The sequence below is a fragment of the Syngnathoides biaculeatus genome, chromosome 2, assembly GCF_019802595.1.
Source record: "Syngnathoides biaculeatus isolate LvHL_M chromosome 2, ASM1980259v1, whole genome shotgun sequence".
Taxonomy (NCBI): Eukaryota; Metazoa; Chordata; class Actinopteri; order Syngnathiformes; family Syngnathidae; genus Syngnathoides; species Syngnathoides biaculeatus.
The window spans coordinates 7,856,081-7,873,566 of record NC_084641.1 but is presented as its reverse complement, the minus strand read 5'-3'; the positions used below and the strand labels follow the sequence as shown (position 1 = coordinate 7,873,566).

General features: G+C 41.9%; 1 long non-coding RNA gene across 5 annotated transcripts in view; it reads right to left on the bottom strand.

Annotated features, from left to right (window-relative positions):
- Window positions 1–4,287: 4,287 nt before the first annotated feature.
- LOC133506283 (uncharacterized) overlaps window positions 4,288–17,486 on the bottom strand; it is a 45,391-nt gene continuing 32,192 nt past the window's right edge. For 3 of the 5 annotated variants that reach the window (XR_009796461.1, XR_009796466.1, XR_009796465.1), the window contains exons 3-5: window positions 4,961–5,082; window positions 4,685–4,817; window positions 4,288–4,561 (exon numbers count right to left, since the gene is read on the bottom strand). This is a non-coding gene — a long non-coding RNA (uncharacterized LOC133506283). Of the gene's footprint in view, window positions 4,605–4,684; window positions 4,818–4,960; window positions 5,083–17,486 lie in introns of all 5 variants that reach the window. The other 2 variants (XR_009796464.1, XR_009796462.1) reach the window with 2 other exon arrangements.

Here is a 17,486-nt window from a genome sequence, read left to right as displayed (position 1 = left end):
ACAAAAATATACAGTGTATAATGAGTGCACAAAACAGTCATTTGTGGACACAAAATAGAAATAACATGAGCAAGGGATACATACATTAAAATCAAATGTAAACACCACATTTACAGTACATTACATTAGACCAAGATATCTCCACTAAATATCAGGTTGAGTGAACCTTTTCTGCTGCCGCACTCTACTGCCATTGCTCATCTTCTTATAAAGATTTCTGTTAGTTTTAAAAAGATATTTTTAATTCTTTTTAACTCTTGATTGATTGGCCGGTTCACATGTCAGTGCCCTTACCTGTTGGAGGAAAACATCAGTCTTCCTTCCTCCTTGCTCAATCGCTTTCAAGTTTTATTCACTTTCCTCTCTTTTACTCTATGGTGCTTCAGTAAACGTGAAATTGGAATTCAAATCATCCACCCATTGCCGAGTTCCAGATGTATTTCTTCTGAAAGGCCTGAAATTAGGTCACTTTAATTTTTTGAGCTCATCTACGTCACTAGTGAAGCTCTCCCCCTACGTCTACACTCCCGAGCCAGTGCTGTCAACATAAGAAATGTGTGCTCTACCAATTAGAGGAAAGCCAGATATGGACAAAGTGGATACAAAATAGTGTCAAAGAGAAGCGGGTGTCAGATGGGCCTTTTTCTGGACACTCGTATGACAAAACCAAGGTGTTTTTTTGAAAGCGAAATTGACACATTTCTACCATCACTCTCTGAAGGTCTAAATAGCCAAAATATGGGAGCTTTCATAACCTTCATAGTAAGTAAGTTTCTTTCGGCTTGTCCCTTTCAGGGTCGCCACAGCGTGTCGTCTCAGATTAATGCACATATATCTTTGGCACAATTTTTATGCCGGATGCCCTTCCTGATGCAACCCTTTTCAGGGAGTGGAGGCCCCAGTGGGATACGAACCCACAACCCCTGGTTTACCAAACCAGTGTTCTAACCACTGAGCTTCGAGGCCTTCATAACCTTCATGCCATTTCCAAATTCCCATTCTTCCAAAAAATCTTGGAAAAGACCTTTACGTCCAAGCCCCGCTCATACCTTGCTTCCAATAATCTATATGAACACTTTCAGTGTGGTTTCCAGCTCCTCCGTAGGATGGAAGCAGCACACAACAAAATAACCAACCTCTTCCTCATGCACTTTGATCTGACGGCAGCTTTCAATACAATTTCCTCCAGCAACTTCCTGAAAAGGCTCCACCACATTTGCATGAGATAACCCTCCATTGGTTTCGTCTTACCTGACCAGGCTCAATCAATTCGTTCAAAAGAAATCATTCAAATCCCATTTGTTCTTGTTCCCCGTTTCTTCAACTGTCCTCCAGGGCACTGTTCTGGGCCCCTCCCCATATCACCTAAATCCTATCTCTTGGCATAAATTAAATCTTCCATAAATTCAATTTACACTTTCAGTGTTGCGCAGATGACACCTACCGCGACCCCTCCACCCAATCTACTGCCACTCTTCCTCCTTCCTCCCTTAATGACCGCTTCTCTGAACTTGAACATTGAATCATATCCAACTTTCTACAACTCAACAGTTATCAAATGGAAATCCCACTCTTAGGTGCCAAGTCCTTGGTAGCCAAAATTGAGAGTTTTTCTATTACACTTGGAAATCACTTTGTTTCTCCCTCCTTTCAGTTCAAGTCTGGGCGTCATCCTTGAGAGCACACGTTACATCCAAGCATACACAAACAAATTGACCTGGTCTGCATACTTTCACAAATGAAAAATCCATCGCGACTGTCCAACCATTACTCTTCACACTGCTTTTGTTCTTGTTCATAGCCAAATTTCAGAAGAAGGCGCTTCACTTTTTCCCTTCCATGTCATGTCTTGGCTCTGCAGAAAAGTGTTTTTCTTTATATTTTCTTCACTGGTTGAATTGCAGTTGCCTGACTTGTGTAATGACACAAGACTCCTCTTGTGTGCTTGTACTATTGATCGCAGACAGTAAATGTAAATATTTGTGGTCAAAGGATGGATGATCAAAGGATGGATCTCTTTGGAATTACAGAAAAAAATAATTTGCCTCCGAATGCGAATGAATGTTGAAGCCCCACCTGTCGAGAACCAATCGCTGCATTGGCTGTAGGCAAAAGTGGGCCAACTCAAAGTGATTTACCATGTCCAAATCAATATTGCATTAATAGATTTGCTCACACATGTCATCAAAAAGTTGAATCAGTACAGAAACCAAACAACTGACACTTGTGTGAAAAATCTGCACATCACATCTTTGTGGTGAATAAATAAGATAATCATGTCTGAATAGCGCCTTTCCTCCAAAATCAGCTTTGATATCCTCCAGTGCCCCATTACCCTGAACAAGATAAATGGCATTGAGAAAGGCTGGGCAGATGTTGAAGTCACTGATGGTGTGGTGGTATATTTGCTGCATCCAGTTCCCATTCAGTGATAATGTGAATGTGAGTACAAATGGTTGTTCATACCACTGACTGGCAACCCGTTCAAGATTTTCACACACATTTTGACTTTCACCCAAAGTCAGCTGGGATAGTTGGCTCTAAGCACCCCGCGACCCTGAACAGGATAAGCAGTATTGAAAATGTTTGAATGCGGGTAAAATGTCTTGTGCATAGCCTGCAAATAAATGAAATAAATATCTGATTGGATGTTTACTTGTGGATCCAAGATTGTGTTTATCTTTTTGGATACCTCGGTTACATGCGCTCCAGTTTTGTCTGTGTTTTTTATTTGTCTTTAGAGACATTATGTGTCATACACGGACGGGAAGTCTACCCCGGACATTCTTTCACCAACTTTGTCAAATCCGCTCAGTTTTTTTTTTCCCCAAGTTGCTCTTGTGGGGAAGGGAGGGGGGGGTGCCTTGATCCAAGTTAACCTCTGCAAGAGACACTGGTACTGATAAACTTTGTTTTCAGCAAATAATTATTAACTTTAATTTTTTTGGGTGCAACTCATTCCAAAAAAGCTGGGACAAGGTCATGTTTACCACTTACTTGTGCATTCACCTGTGGTAGACAACAGTTTGACCGATTGATAATCTTCAGTGGAAATTTCCATCTACGCTGGGGAATGGACAGAAATTTTTCCCTGCAATTGGCTGGCAACCAGTTTAGGGTGTATCCAGTTGTTCAGCCACTACGTAATGAGTCACGTGATAATTCTACTTCCGGACCCAAACAGAGAACACGTGTTTCTTGGTCAATGTCTTTTATGTGAAAGTTCTCAAACAAAATGCCTCAATGCTGTGTTCCAATCTGCACAAATCAACGGAAAACCTGTCCCGATAGATCTTTCTTCAGACTCCCATGGAAAGAAAAGGAAAGAAACGAGTGGCTGCAGCTCATAATGTAACTAAATCACATAGCATATGTCCACGAAAGGTTGTACGACCGTACTTACTTCGAATATTCCCATACAGTTTCTCATCCATGTACGCGGCCTGGTACATGTACCACGGCCGGTCCGAAACACAATTGTCTATCCGGACAATGTCGGGAGTTTAAAAAGTTGCCTGTGGCAAACGCTAGATGGTGTCAGTATTAAATTTAATACAATGACAGGTTCTCTAATTTACAACCATATCAATGAATATTACTTTGTAATAAGTGTTGTGTGAATGATTGTATCGTAGAGAATATTTGATGTCTTTTCAGATGCAAAGATTTGATCGCTTTTAGTTTTTGATTATAATATTGTTTACAAACTTACACATATCAGTAAATACATGACATCCTTGGCAGATGCAATTTTGGGCACATGTGAGCAGATTCAATGTTGGTTGCTGGGTTTATTCATGGATGTAATGATCAATGTCGATGGTTAGTTGTATTTTTTGTTGATGATTATCTACTGTGAACCCAGAATTATGTCATATACTTCTATTAGTGCTGATTTCATAAAGGAAAAAAAAAAAAAAGCAAATTTACTTGATTCAAAGATTTCTTTTTACCTCATGTCAACAAATTTATCTATAGTGAAAGATCTGTAAAATATATTAGCAATTTTTGTATATTGTTCAAAACTGACAGAATGTTATCCTATATTTTTGGGTTTCCAATATCAGGTGTGATTGCACAAATAACAATAAAAAACAAAGAACTGGTATATAGATATATTCAGCTTGTGATTCTCAAACATTCAGACAAACATTTTTACAAATCTTCTAAAACATTTGGCAAGAAAACTATTTTGCAAAATGTGTGAAGTACATCTCGGTTAAACGCCCAGGATGGATCCTTCATCACAGGAATGATTTCTGTGCCCTTGGGAGTCCACACCACAAAGTCACACTTGTAACACCCCGCCAAGTACAGATGACCCTTTACAGTATTTGGTGAAAGTAAGCATGGTCCCTTTTTAGTTTCAATGAGCCAGTAACCTCATCCATGGTCAAATAAAAGTCTTTCTTTTCAGCCGCTTGTGTGGTGGGTGTTTCATATCTGGCTGGCCAGGGGCACTTGATCTCAGCGATTCCATCCAGTGAAGCTCCAAGAACACCACTTGGAGCAAGTCCAATTCCTGCTGGAGATACAGGCTGGCCAGTGATGCGTGTGCACTCTGCAAGAGCAACAGGTTCATGAAGGATACCCCAGTGCATAGCCTGAAAAAGTTATGCTCAATTTGGATTAATCATATATGTAATAGAGTGTAGCGAAAATATAAATGATTTAAATATTTAACCTTGATTCCTTCACTCATATTGTATTGTCCTCACAAAGTTTCGAAGAGCGAGGGAGGGTAAGAGTGGCGTCCAACTGCAGCCAATACTTGACCAAAGTTGCTAGCAGTGACATGATTCTTTTTGTAGACAGACCTGAATAGGTTAATGACAAACATGAATATTGACAAGGGACAATCATATTCACACGAATGGGCTCAATATCATTGAAAAAATGGATGTCAGCACAGATAAGATTACACCATGGCAATGTCCTACGCTATCAGTGATTAGCTTACCTTGACTTTGTAGCTTTTGTTTTTCATCAAAACGTGCACACTTCCATGAATAACTCCGGCATGGATATTGACATTATTCACCCGGTAAGACTTGTAGGAGTTTAAACCCTTTCTGACTCTGTCTGGGACATTCAAAAAGAAATTTGCAACAGGAAAAAAGGTTAACGGCTTTGCTATATTGTTCAGCTCTAAGACACATGGGTCCGGAAGTAGAGTCACAACATCACACTGAACAGCTGGAGAGGCTCCAGCACTCCCCGCGACCCTTGTGAGGATAAGCACCTAAGAAAATGGATGGATAGATGGATGGATGGATGGATGGATGGATGGATGGATGGACAGAAATTGGGCCATTTTGGGTTAAAGAATCCTCTTTGACAAACCCTAAAAAATACAGTCCTCTTGAATTTGTCCAATTGGAACCAGGTAGCCGAGTCTAAATTGTGAAAAATGGTTCCATACAGGGCAGCACGGTGGCACAGCTGGAGAGCATTGGCCTCACAGCTCTGCGGACCAGGGTTCAAATCCCAGCTTCGCCTGTGTGGAGTTTGCATGTTCTCCCCGTGCATATGTAGGTTTCCTCCGGGCAGGCCGGTTTCCTCCCACATCCCAAAAACATGAATTCATTCAAAACTCTAAATTGCCCCTAGGTGTGATTTTGAGTGCGGGTGTTTGTCTCTATGTGCACTGCAATTGACTGGCAACCAGTTGAGGGTGTGCCCCACCTCCTGCCCATTGAGAGCTGGGATAGGCTCCAGAACTCCCATGACCCACGTGAGGATAAGTGGGTCAGAAAATGAATGGATGGAAAGTTCCATTCAATATTTGTGGAGCATGGTATTGAGGTTTGATGAAAGTTTCAAGGAAAAAGATAACTCTAATAATGCAACTCTACAAATTTGTAACATGATCAAAATGTGGAGGATGAAGACCGTTGTTTGAAGAGATCTTTCGGTCAACTTCCTCAATTTGTAGCTGCCACATCTTGTGGTGATGTCAAACTTTTGTTTTTTTTAGATTTATGTAGTAATGGGAGTTTAAAATGTTATTAAAGTTATTTGGTATCAAAGTGTGTTGTGTGTATGATTTAAGATGTAGGCAACTTTAATATTTATAGGGGGTGCTCAGTTATGTTTATTCACTCTTTCAGCAAGGTCTCGATCCCTATACTCAGTGAATACACCTATAATATACACAATCTGAGCTTCTTCAAATTTAATTTCACAATTAGCTAGCACTGGCCTGCCTGTTGACAGAGGTTCTCGTGCCTCCCGTGAATGGTGGAATAAAACCGTTACGACACATTCACAGTTCTGAGGTTCAGGGTTTGTACATTATCTCAAACACGACCTTAATTGATGATTATTAGTCTATAGGGCTTGTGACAAGTCCAGGGTGTATCCCACCTCTTGCGCAAAGTAAACTGGAAGAGGCTCCAATTTACCTGTTATGCTAACGAGGACAAACGCGATAAAAAATGGATGGCAGTTAAGACGACACCCAGCACCTGATTGCATTACTACTTTGATGGAGGTAGTGGTTGTTGGTGAAAATTGATTACTGTCATAGCAACCCTCCTCCCCAAAACTGTGATAGTGGATTAGGGCACAAGCAAGCACCAATCTGTGGCAACATTATAAGCCTATTGTTAATTGAATGACTGTCTGACGGGTCTGAGCATTATTTACAATTTAGTTTTAGTTTTTGTTCAGGTATGCCTAACGTACAGTAGCTGCTTGTCATGGAATGCACTGGGTGTAGCTATGGCTGTTTTTCTAAGCGTTTCAATTCAGAAACAGTGAATTTCTTCTGAGAAAATAGCCACAGCATTTGATTCTTGTGGCTGTCTTCTGGCATTCTGGGATGTTTGAGACAAGGCTAATGCAAACTGACACATAGTGTTGAGACAAAGTGAATGAAATAAGAATAATGTTACGTTAATGTTAGAATGGAGACACTCCATCTCAAACAACAACAACAAAACACCTCGTGAGGTTGGGAGCTTTGGGATCCCCCCATTTGCATCAAATCCAGTTTGAGAAAGACAGAGACAGATTCCTGATGTAATATGGAGTGATGAAGCTCTACATATGTCTGTGTGTCAGGTGTCCAGCACCAACATGTTCAGTCCGCTGATTGGAATTACGCAATCAATTACCGCCCCCTACTGCGGCCCAAATGAGCCAGCCCAAAAGAGAGAGGAATTGGTTCAATGTTATTGTCAGGAAGCCATTATCCAACAATCAGAGTGTTTAATGCAAGAAAATGACACTCATTAAAACGGCTCAACGGGAGGCTCCCAGGGGCTCGGCCACAGCTGACCCTCATTCACCAGCGGCCTTTGTAAGCCCTCGTCCGCAGTGGGGAGGGGGGATCATGTCAAAGGCACAAATGCTCCTCTTTTTGTCCCAGAATGGCCTTTGGTCTTGCATTGCATGTGTGCATGCGTTAGAGAAAATACCTCCCTATAACGTGTTGTGTGATGTTGTAGGGAGAGAAAACAATTACATCATCATGTCAATTAGAAAGGGGATGGAGCCAGCAGTAATGAGGCAGACTCATAATCAGCACACACTCCTTTAATGTATACTTTGAAAAAAAAAAAACACTTCCAGACAGTGGCAGTGATATCATCTATTAGCACAGACACGGCTATCAAAAGTGAAATTCATCTTGCACAAGCAGATGTGTGGTTATTTTTGACGCAGGATCCCTGGGAGAGATTATTTTTACAAACTGTCGGCAACACTTGTCTTGGTCTTTTTCTGTTCAGAGTTACACATAGGAATGGCAGGTCAGCGTGAGGGTGGGAGACGGCCTTGTTATTTCTGCTCATTCTCCAGGAAAAACAAGCGCTGTCTCATGTCATGGACTGACAATTGGAATAGTACAAGTCACAGCACAGCTGGATGTGTATTGCAGACAGCTCCTGCTGAACTCTGCAACGATAAGGAGGTAATGAGACTCACAAAGGCCTTTCAGGAATATAAATGTTGGGGAAAGGAGGATTCACTCCATATTTTCATGAATTTTTACTTCTCGGAGGTGGAATGTCCAGGTGTCCCACGTTATGTTCTTGCCTCCCTGAAGTGTACAAATTTCAACTGGGAGGCATCACACCATGCAATGAAGAACTGTAAACTTGGTTAGGCAAAAACCTAATTCAACGGCTCCTTCAAATGTAGCCTAGAAATCCAGCCTCTTTTTTTCCAAACAGCGGGACCATTCCGTGTCACCCTCACTGCGGCAGAAATGTCAAACTCCATGGCTCATCATGAAACAAGTGAGATTACTAACGTTAACATGTTTGCTTTTTGCAACAGAATGTTATAAGGGTGAAGGCTAGATCCCATCTAAGAAAAGTAGCTTGTAGACTGTGTGACCTGGGACGTCAGAAAGGTTCAGTCCCTGAATTGGGACAGGACTAGTCAAAATCCCAGGAGAAGAATCTTTTGCTGAATCCACATTGGCTTGGAAATGGCTGTGAATGTAAACTGAATATAAAATTAAACTGCTAGTGGCAGATCCTCAAGGTCCCAACATAGTGATGAAAAACCAGCCACTGGGTCTTTAGGTTTTTAAACATACGAATTGACCCTCCTGGTGATGGCTGGTACAAAGCTAGACAGTGACTGTGACCCTGACCGCCACACCCTTCCATCTGTTACCTTGTGGCAAAGCATGCAACCCTGTTCATTTGGGCAACAAGATGCTAAGGATAAAAATGCATTATAGAGGAAGCATCGTGATTATAACGTGACAGTCTAATGAAATCTTTTCCTGGCAACATGCAGTCTGGTGTGAGTAGGGCGCATCACAGCACGGTAGAGATCTGATGACAGGCACCTGTTATGTTGAGGAACAGGTGGAATCTCAGTGATCTCTCATCTCCTTGGAGGTTTGTGCAGATTTTCTTTCTGTGGTAAGCAGTGGGAGTGAGCGGCAAGTTAAGCCTCTGATTGAGAAGCATGCCACGGTGGCTCAGTGTTTCCACTGACATCTGTCCTGAGCAGCGTGGCCCCTCTGTGTGGGGACAGTAGTGGAGAATACAACCAGTTTAAAAAGGCCAATTAAAAAGGCTATTGGCCTATTAAATCAATATATCCCTTTTCTGAGCTGCTTCTCCTCAAAAGGGTCATGTGAGTGCTGGAGCCTATTCCAACCATTATCGAGCAGGAGCCGGGGTACACGCTGGACAGGTTGCCAGTCAACCGCAAGGCACATAGAAACAAACGAGCAATCACACTCACAATCATACCTAAGGGCAATTTTGAGTTTCCAATTAATGCATGTTAATGGAATCTGGGACCTAGAGAAAACCCACACAGGCACAGGGAGATCATGCGGACTCCACACTGGCGGACAGGATCAATCAATCAATCAATCAATCAATCTGTGTATCGGGTTAGGGTTTTCATTCATACATTGTAACACAGTGAATTAAAATCAAGGTCTCTGCCAGTTGTGCACTAGGACATGGACATGCACACACATACTGTATTACACACATTTCCTTATTTGCCCATTTATTTCCTTCTTTGAGATGCACTGCCAAATCTTAGGAGCTTGTGCAAGTGTTTTCATCTTCTCCACTGTGGCTAAAATACCACAAAATAAAACAAATATTGGGACATACTTAGATCCTAAATAGGGGACTAATTGCAAGTTAACGCACTCTAAAAGATTGCACGTGCTGTTTAGAAAACAGGCTTTTCTACTACATGTAGTACTGATTATTTTAACCATGAAAATTTTGGGAAAATGTAAGCACAAGCATATAAGCATAAAAAGACCTAAATTCATCATCCATCCATTTCTGCTTTCTGGGGTCCGGTCGTGGGGGGAGCACCTTAAACAGGGACACCCAGACTTCCGTCTCCGAAGCTAACTCTTTTGGAGAGATCCTGAAGTATTACAAGGCTATATGGGGGAGAGTCTCACCAGCTTGTCCTGAGTCATCCCCAGCAAGTCTCACCAGCAAGGCATCCAGGAGGTGCCCTCATGGGATGCCTGAGCCACCTCATCTAGCTCATCTAGTGGGGAACAGCAGCTTGACTTTTGCATTTCCATCACACACAAAGACTTAAAATCATCAAACCAATTTTAATATCACTCAAACACAATCCACGGAGCCACAAAATGCAGTTTTCAAATGACAAATCAATTTATTAAGGTACAAAAAAAAAAATCCAAATCTTTCTGGCCCTCTGTGGACAGGAAATTGCACCCCCTTTTTAGATCACAAAACTACTGTGAAAAACTACACATTTTAGAAAGGTGAGTTCAATTTCACAAGCCACACCCAAACCTGATTACCACCATATTTGGTGAATCAAGTAATTACTGAAATAGAATCTGTCAGAGAATGTGAAGTAGGCTACAATATCTGAAGAACCAATACATCATGCCATGATCCAAAGAAATGTAAGAAGAAATGAGAGAAAAAACGTTATTAGGTTGAGGGGGCAAATATATTTTCACAGAGTGTCAGAAAGATCTACATTCTTTTTTTGTGCCCTAATTATTTGAATTGTCATTTGGAAACTGCATTTTGTATTTACTTGAGTTGTCTCCGAGTGCTATTAAAATTGGTTTGATGATTTGAGTCTTTGTGTATCACAGATATGCAAACAAAATAGAAATCAGGAAGGGGGCAAATACTTTTTTCCCACCACTGTACATAATTTTAGATTTAGATGCACTGAGTCTCATCCCAATTGCTTCACACTTAGCTGTGAAGTGCTCCAGTCATAGTTGAAGTTTGTGGCTTGATAAAACAAACAGAACCAGATCATCTGCCAAAAGCAGGGACGTAATACCAGACAACAAAATAGGCTCTCTTAATGCCTCGGCTGAGCATAGAAATTGTGTCCAACAAACAGAATGTGTGACAAAGAGGAGCTTTGGCAGTCTAAATAAAGTGACCAAATTTAGTTAATTCAAACAAAAATACCTAGTAAGTCTTTGAAGAACAGAAGCAACATTATTGCAAGGTCAAGTGAAAGAACCATCATTTAAAATCATCCATCAACCTATCCATATATCCATTTTCTGAGCCGCTTATCGTCACATGGGTTGTGGAAGTGCCGCAGGCAGGGTACACCCTGAAATGGATGCTAGCCAATCACAAACGTGTTGTAATAAGGATGAGATGCAGACGACATGCAGAGTATGAAGAACAAAATACTCAGACTCTGGCTAACTAGCTGGGCTGCAGTACATCTGCACGTAAAGCTGCGATAAGACACCAGCGCTTTCAGAAGCGAGTCATCTCCGGCAGGGCGCCTAGCTATCATTATCTGTTAAAGAGACTTTGTCCCCATGGATCATCATTACCAGGCGCATTAGAAAATACTTTGATTAAACTACCCTAATCCAGCGTAGACAGCTGCAGTCCATTCACAGCTGCCTAATCTTCCCACCGCTAAATACCAGCGAGACAATGGGCAACAAATGACAACTTTCATGGAGGGGGAGAGGGGGGTTGGGGCGTGGTGCGCTGCGTTCAGAAAACAAAGCAAAATAGCAAGAGAGAAGCGAGGGAAGATTAGTGTGATGGCCAATGAATCACGCTAGGAGACGACAGATGTTTTCTGTGAACAGAGAGGGAACGCTAAGTGACAGAACAAAAATATTTTAGGACAGGGTGGCATGAGTGCCAGAGGGGGCGGGGTCAAGAACTTTGCAAACCCTTCGCAAAGCCTGCAAATGAAATTTTGGAGAGCTCTCTTTTTCCCTCCAAAAAAAGGCAATAGTGGGTGATGACAGCTGCCGCAATCAAGACAAGAGGAGAGTACGGCTGGCAAAACTCCTCAAAGGCACAAGTCACCACAGGGAGGCTATCAGGGCTGTCGGCAATCACTGTAATGGCAACGTGGCTTGACATGATAGTTATGGCACGCAAAGAAAATAATTTGCCCAGGCTTGGAAGGAGATTGGCGGGCAGGCTTCTCCTTAAATACTGGCTTGTGTGTCTTCTGTGACAGGGTGTGTGGTTTACCTGAAGGTTGACCATAAACGGTCCTGATCAATCAATAAATCAATATTTAATATGATAGTTAAGGCAACAGTAATGAACTGCCCTGACCATATACAGTGAAGAAAATAAGTATTTGAACACCCTACCATATTGCAAGTTCTCACACTTAGAAATCATGGAGGGGTCTGAAATTTTTATCGTAGGTGCATGTCCGCTGTGAGAGAGATAATCTAAAAAGAAAAATCCAGAAATCACAATGTATGATTTTTTTTAATGATGTATTTGTGTGATATAGCTGCAAATAAGTATTTGAACACCTCTCTGTCAGCGAAAATTCTGACCCTCAAAGATCTGTTAGTCCGCCTTTAAAAGTCCACTTCCACTGCATGTATTATCCTGAATCAGATGCACCTGTGTGAGGTCGTTAGCTGTATAAAGACACCTGTCCACCCCATATAATCAGTAAGACTCAAACTTGTAACACGGCCAAGACCAATAAGCTGTCGAAAGACACCAAAGACAAAATTGAAAAGGGCTACAGAGAAATTGCCAAGCAGCTGATGAAGCTGACCAAGCTGGTGAAAAAAGGTCCACTGTTGGAGCAATCATTTGACAATGGAAGAAGCTAAACATGTTGGTCAATCTCAATCGGAGTGGAGCCCCATGCAAGATATCACCTCGAGGGGTCTCAATGATCCTGAGAATGCTGAGGAATCAGCCCAGGACTACACGACAGGACTTGGTCAATGACCTGAAAAGAGCTGGGACCACCGTTTCCAAGGTGAGTGTTGGTAATATACTAAGATGTCATGGTTTGAAATCATGCATTTAAACCAGCACATGTCAAGTCCCGTCTTAAGTTTGCCAATGACCATTTGGATGATACAGAGGAATCATGGGAGAAAGTTTAGTGGTCAGATGAGACCAAAGTGGAACTTTTTCGCCATAATTCCACTAACCGTGTTTGGATGAAGACGAACGATGAGTTCCATCCCAAGAACACCATCACTACTGTGAAGCATGGAGGTGGCCGCATCATGCTTCGGGAGTGTGTTTTTGCACATGAGACAGGACTACTACAGTTTGTCTACCTCCACCCTTTGAATACCATAAAAAATTGTATGGTGTGCCAAGTAGTGCCAAGAAGTAAAAAGTACCTTATTGACGTACTCTGACAGGTTAACAATTGAATGGTAAGATTATGAACTATTGCATATAATCGTGAAGTCTACAAGAGTACACTGCTTGACATAAACACAAAATCATTTTTGCTTTATACACCTCTAGAATACACAAAATATAAAAATTACTTTAGGTCGATATAGCAAGCAACTGACCTGGAATCGTTTGCCTCTTGACACACTGACATTGGTAGGCCTAATTTAGGGTGGCTTCGGCATCCCTAAATTAATGTTAAATCCCCGCAAAAACTTTGGTTAAAAAAAAAAAATCTGCGCAGACACTTGGAAGGAACTCGCACCAACCCTCCATAGAATTGACGATTGAATGCACTAGCTAATTGGCAGTGTCAGAAAGTAATGACGGTGTTATCAACAGCAAGTAGCTTTTTAGTCACGAATCTACCTTGGTGATCCCATAATGGCCTTGCATCCACAGAAGCTACAGTACATTTACCCAGTAGTAATGATCCCTAAATGCTTTAGTTCGAGGTCATGTCACGTAGGTATCCTCCTGCTAATGCAGACCCATGTTTTTCATTTGGGGGGATAACTGCAATCCTGCATGCCTTTTCTGGGCCATCACCTACAACCAAAATATCAAGAATTTCATTCAAAATGAATCTGTAAGATAGAAAAACAGGGACAAATGGGTATTTCTGATCAGATAAGAATTTTACTTGTAGACCACATTCTGAATCATGTAGGAATACTTCTTGTAATACTAGTACTGCATGTACAGGTCTGCCTGAGCAGTTTGTCCCCTCACATTTCTGCTTTTTTTTCTTTTGTGCTTTGCAGGGATGATTCTTTTTTCTTTCTGTCGGTATACCAACCAGATCCAAAGTATGATCTATTACACATGCAGTACAAAATTGAAATCGTCACGACAGTGAAAGGAATTCCCTGGCAAATGTGCATGTGTCAGAGTCCAAGTTTGGATTGAGGTGGCCCAAAGAGAAGTGTTGAATAAGACATTGAATCGCATCCTGTGTATCTCCTGGGGGTTAAGCCCGCCTGTTCATAAAACCTAGTGACACCCATGACTTGAGACTTGAAGGAATAGTTACTTGGCATGCTAATGGGAGCAAATCTGCTATGAAGTACATCTAACAGTACATCTATTGATCTGCGTGGGTCATTTGTATATGATCAGCATTATTTTTTGGGAATATATTTGATTTAAGGTGGCTTGGTGGGGCATCTGGTTAGAGTGTTGGCCTCCCAGTTCTGAGAACCGGGGATCAAATTGCAGCCCCTCCTGTGTGAAGTTTGCATGTTCTCTCGGTGCCTGGATGGATTTTCTCCTGGACCTCTGGTTTCCGGCCACATAAAAAAAAATACATTAATTGGAGACTCTTAACTGCCCAAAGGTGTGATTGTGAGTGCAACTGTTGTCTGTCTATATGTGCCCTGCGAATGGCTGACAACCAGTTCAGGGTGTACCCTGCCTCCTCCCTGTTGACAGCTGGGATAGGTTTTAGCACTCCCTGCAGCCCTTGTGAGGATAAGTGGCTAAGAAAATGTGGCCGAAAGTCTAGCTTGCACTGATACAAACACTTCAAGCGCATCCTTCCAAAGACAAATTCCTTGTGTGTTTACATACTTGGCCAATAAAGCTGATGCTGACTCTGAAGAAGGTCTCTCTCTCTCGCTTTCTCTCTCTCTCTCTTTCTCTCTCTCTCTCAATGGATAGATAGATAGATAGATAGATAGATAGATAGATAGATAGATAGATAGATAGATAGATAGATAGATAGATAGATAGATAGATAGATAGATAGATAGATAGATAGATAGATAGATAGATAGATAGATAGATAGATAGATAGAGTGAGAGAGAGGGTCGCGGGGAGTGATGGAGCCTATCCCAGCTGTCAACGGGCAGGAGGCCAGGTACACCCTGAACTGGTTGCCAGCCAATCGCTGGGCATATATAAAAAAGGTCATTGCATTTTTCAACTCTGTATAGGACAGCTCCAGGAAATCCTCATTAGATCAAGTTATTTGAAAACAAGCAATAGTGAATGAAAGTGCTCGGCCCATGCATTGTGACATAACACATATATCATCTCTGTGCAACAGACAAAATCCAGCAAGCATGAAATTTTTATTTGGAAATTAATTCTTAATCTAATCTATACAGCCATATTAATAACTATTATAAAGCACACCCCAGTCACGAATTAATCAAGGATTGGCAATTAGTGTAAATTTAAATGCATGTTGTAAACCCACGTTGAGTGTCTAGCACGAAAAGAAGGTGCCAAGCCATCACTGCAATAATTAGTTTGCAATTATCTTTAATAAGTTCTGTGGAAGCCAGTCCTCTTGGAGTCAGGGGACTGGCTCTTCTTCAGCAGTCACTGCACAACTGAACAGAAGTCGCATCGCTTTTTTTTTTATATTTCTCTCTTGCAATATGGCATTCTTACAGTTCATGTCATCTTATACATCTGGAAGGGATTTATTTCACAAAGTTTACCTTATAAATTTGTAATCATTTTCAGGTGATTTGCACCTTGGGGTGTGGAATAAAAATCTAATGTATATAGTACATAAAAATGTTTATCTTTGTCTCATTATAAAGTAAAACCATTCGTGATTATGTAACAGCTGAAAGGAATGTGATTAAATCATGAGCCTTGTGATGGAGGCTAAAAAATATGAAAACGGCGTTGAAGGAGAGAGAAGGCGGTCATGGGGTTTGGTTTCCTAAATGGATCTCTGGAGGAAAGCGGATTTTGAACAAAAGGGCATCTAAACGGGAGTTTGCATGGGCAACTGTCAGTGAGGCGAAAGACAAGGACCCTGATGTCAAACGTCTGCTTAAAAAAAACTCTTCAGGAGGCTTCTTTTGTGTTTTTGTGCAATATCGGACCAGCACTTCAGCGTATCTTCAAAGTATTTAGCACTCAAACACCAACAGTTTTGAGAGAGCGGTCTCCTCCTGGGTTGACGGTGCTGCATGCCGGCCTAACAGCATGCTTCAGCTGTGAATCTTGGCTCACCCCACTGGAGCAATGTGTATGAATGTGTGCATGCGGTTCCATTTGGACAAGCGCCTGATACCCTCCATGTTAATAAGACTAATCAGTACCCCCATGCCTGCGACAAGCCTACCTATGTCACAGCAGGGACAATACTTTCCCAAAAGTACCCCCTTCTTCAGCACAGCAGACACATCATACACGTTAATGAGCGGGGAAACAGTCAATACAGTTGAATTGATCAGAATGGTTGGGTGACGGTGTTCCATTGATTGGGTTTCCCCTTGTAATGCCTAATTATCCACGTCTGTGTCACACACAAGCAAATGCACAAGCAGGTGCACCGTAAACAAATCACACTGTTTAATTTGGAGCTGCACACCAGGCTCTGGCTCATTTCGCTGGGAACTCTGGTTCATTTGCAGCGGTGGGTCAGGGTAGCCACAGTCCATATATTTTCATTAATATCAATTGTGCAATGTCAATATTAAGCCTGTGTTGAATCCTTGAGAAAGAGACCTACAAATTCAATTTCAAATGTTCTGCCCCTGCAGACATTTCTGCGGTGGTTAAATCCAGCCATGCCTAATGAGACAACCTTTACTCCTTTAAAACAAACAACCTATTTTTTTGTTTGTGTTTGATAACAAACCCTTTTGGCAGGAGTCACATGGTAACTATGTACAGATCAGGCATTTTTTTGGTCCTTGGTGGTGCTGATAGAGAGTGTGTATTTATGTATTTGGATACATGTGGTTACAGATAGACGGCACGGTAGAGAAGCTGTAGAGCTTTGGCCTCACAGTTCTGAGAAGTGGGCTTCAAATCCCAGGCCCTCCTGTGTGGGGTTTGCATATTCTTCCCGTGCCAGCGTGGATTTTCTCCGAGCACTCCGGTTTCCTCCCACATCCCCAAAACATGCATTGATTGGAGACTCTAAATTACCCCTAGGTGTGATTGTGAGTGCATCTGTTTGTCTCGATGGCTGGCAACCAGTTCAAGGTGTATGCTGCCTCCTGCCCAATGACAGCTGGGATTGGCTCTAGCACTCCCGCAACCCACATGAGGATAAGCGGCTCAGAAAATGGATGGAAGGTTACAGATATTGACAATACCTTTTAGTCAATGGGCATGTGCAGTGGGGTGGGGTGGGGTTTTTGGCAGTTCCTCAGGGGCTACCCGGCCAGTGCTATTGTATGCTTGTGTGTCTTGGCGATTCCAGATGGGGCATATTTCTGGGCTCCAGTGGGTTCCTTACTGCTGGGGTCTCAGTAGCTTCTAAGGACTCCTGGGTACTAGCGTCAAAGAGGATGCATGGGGTACAGATTAGTTTATAGTTTTAATTCTTGCTTTTTTTTATGTTTTCTGCCTGTCTTTTC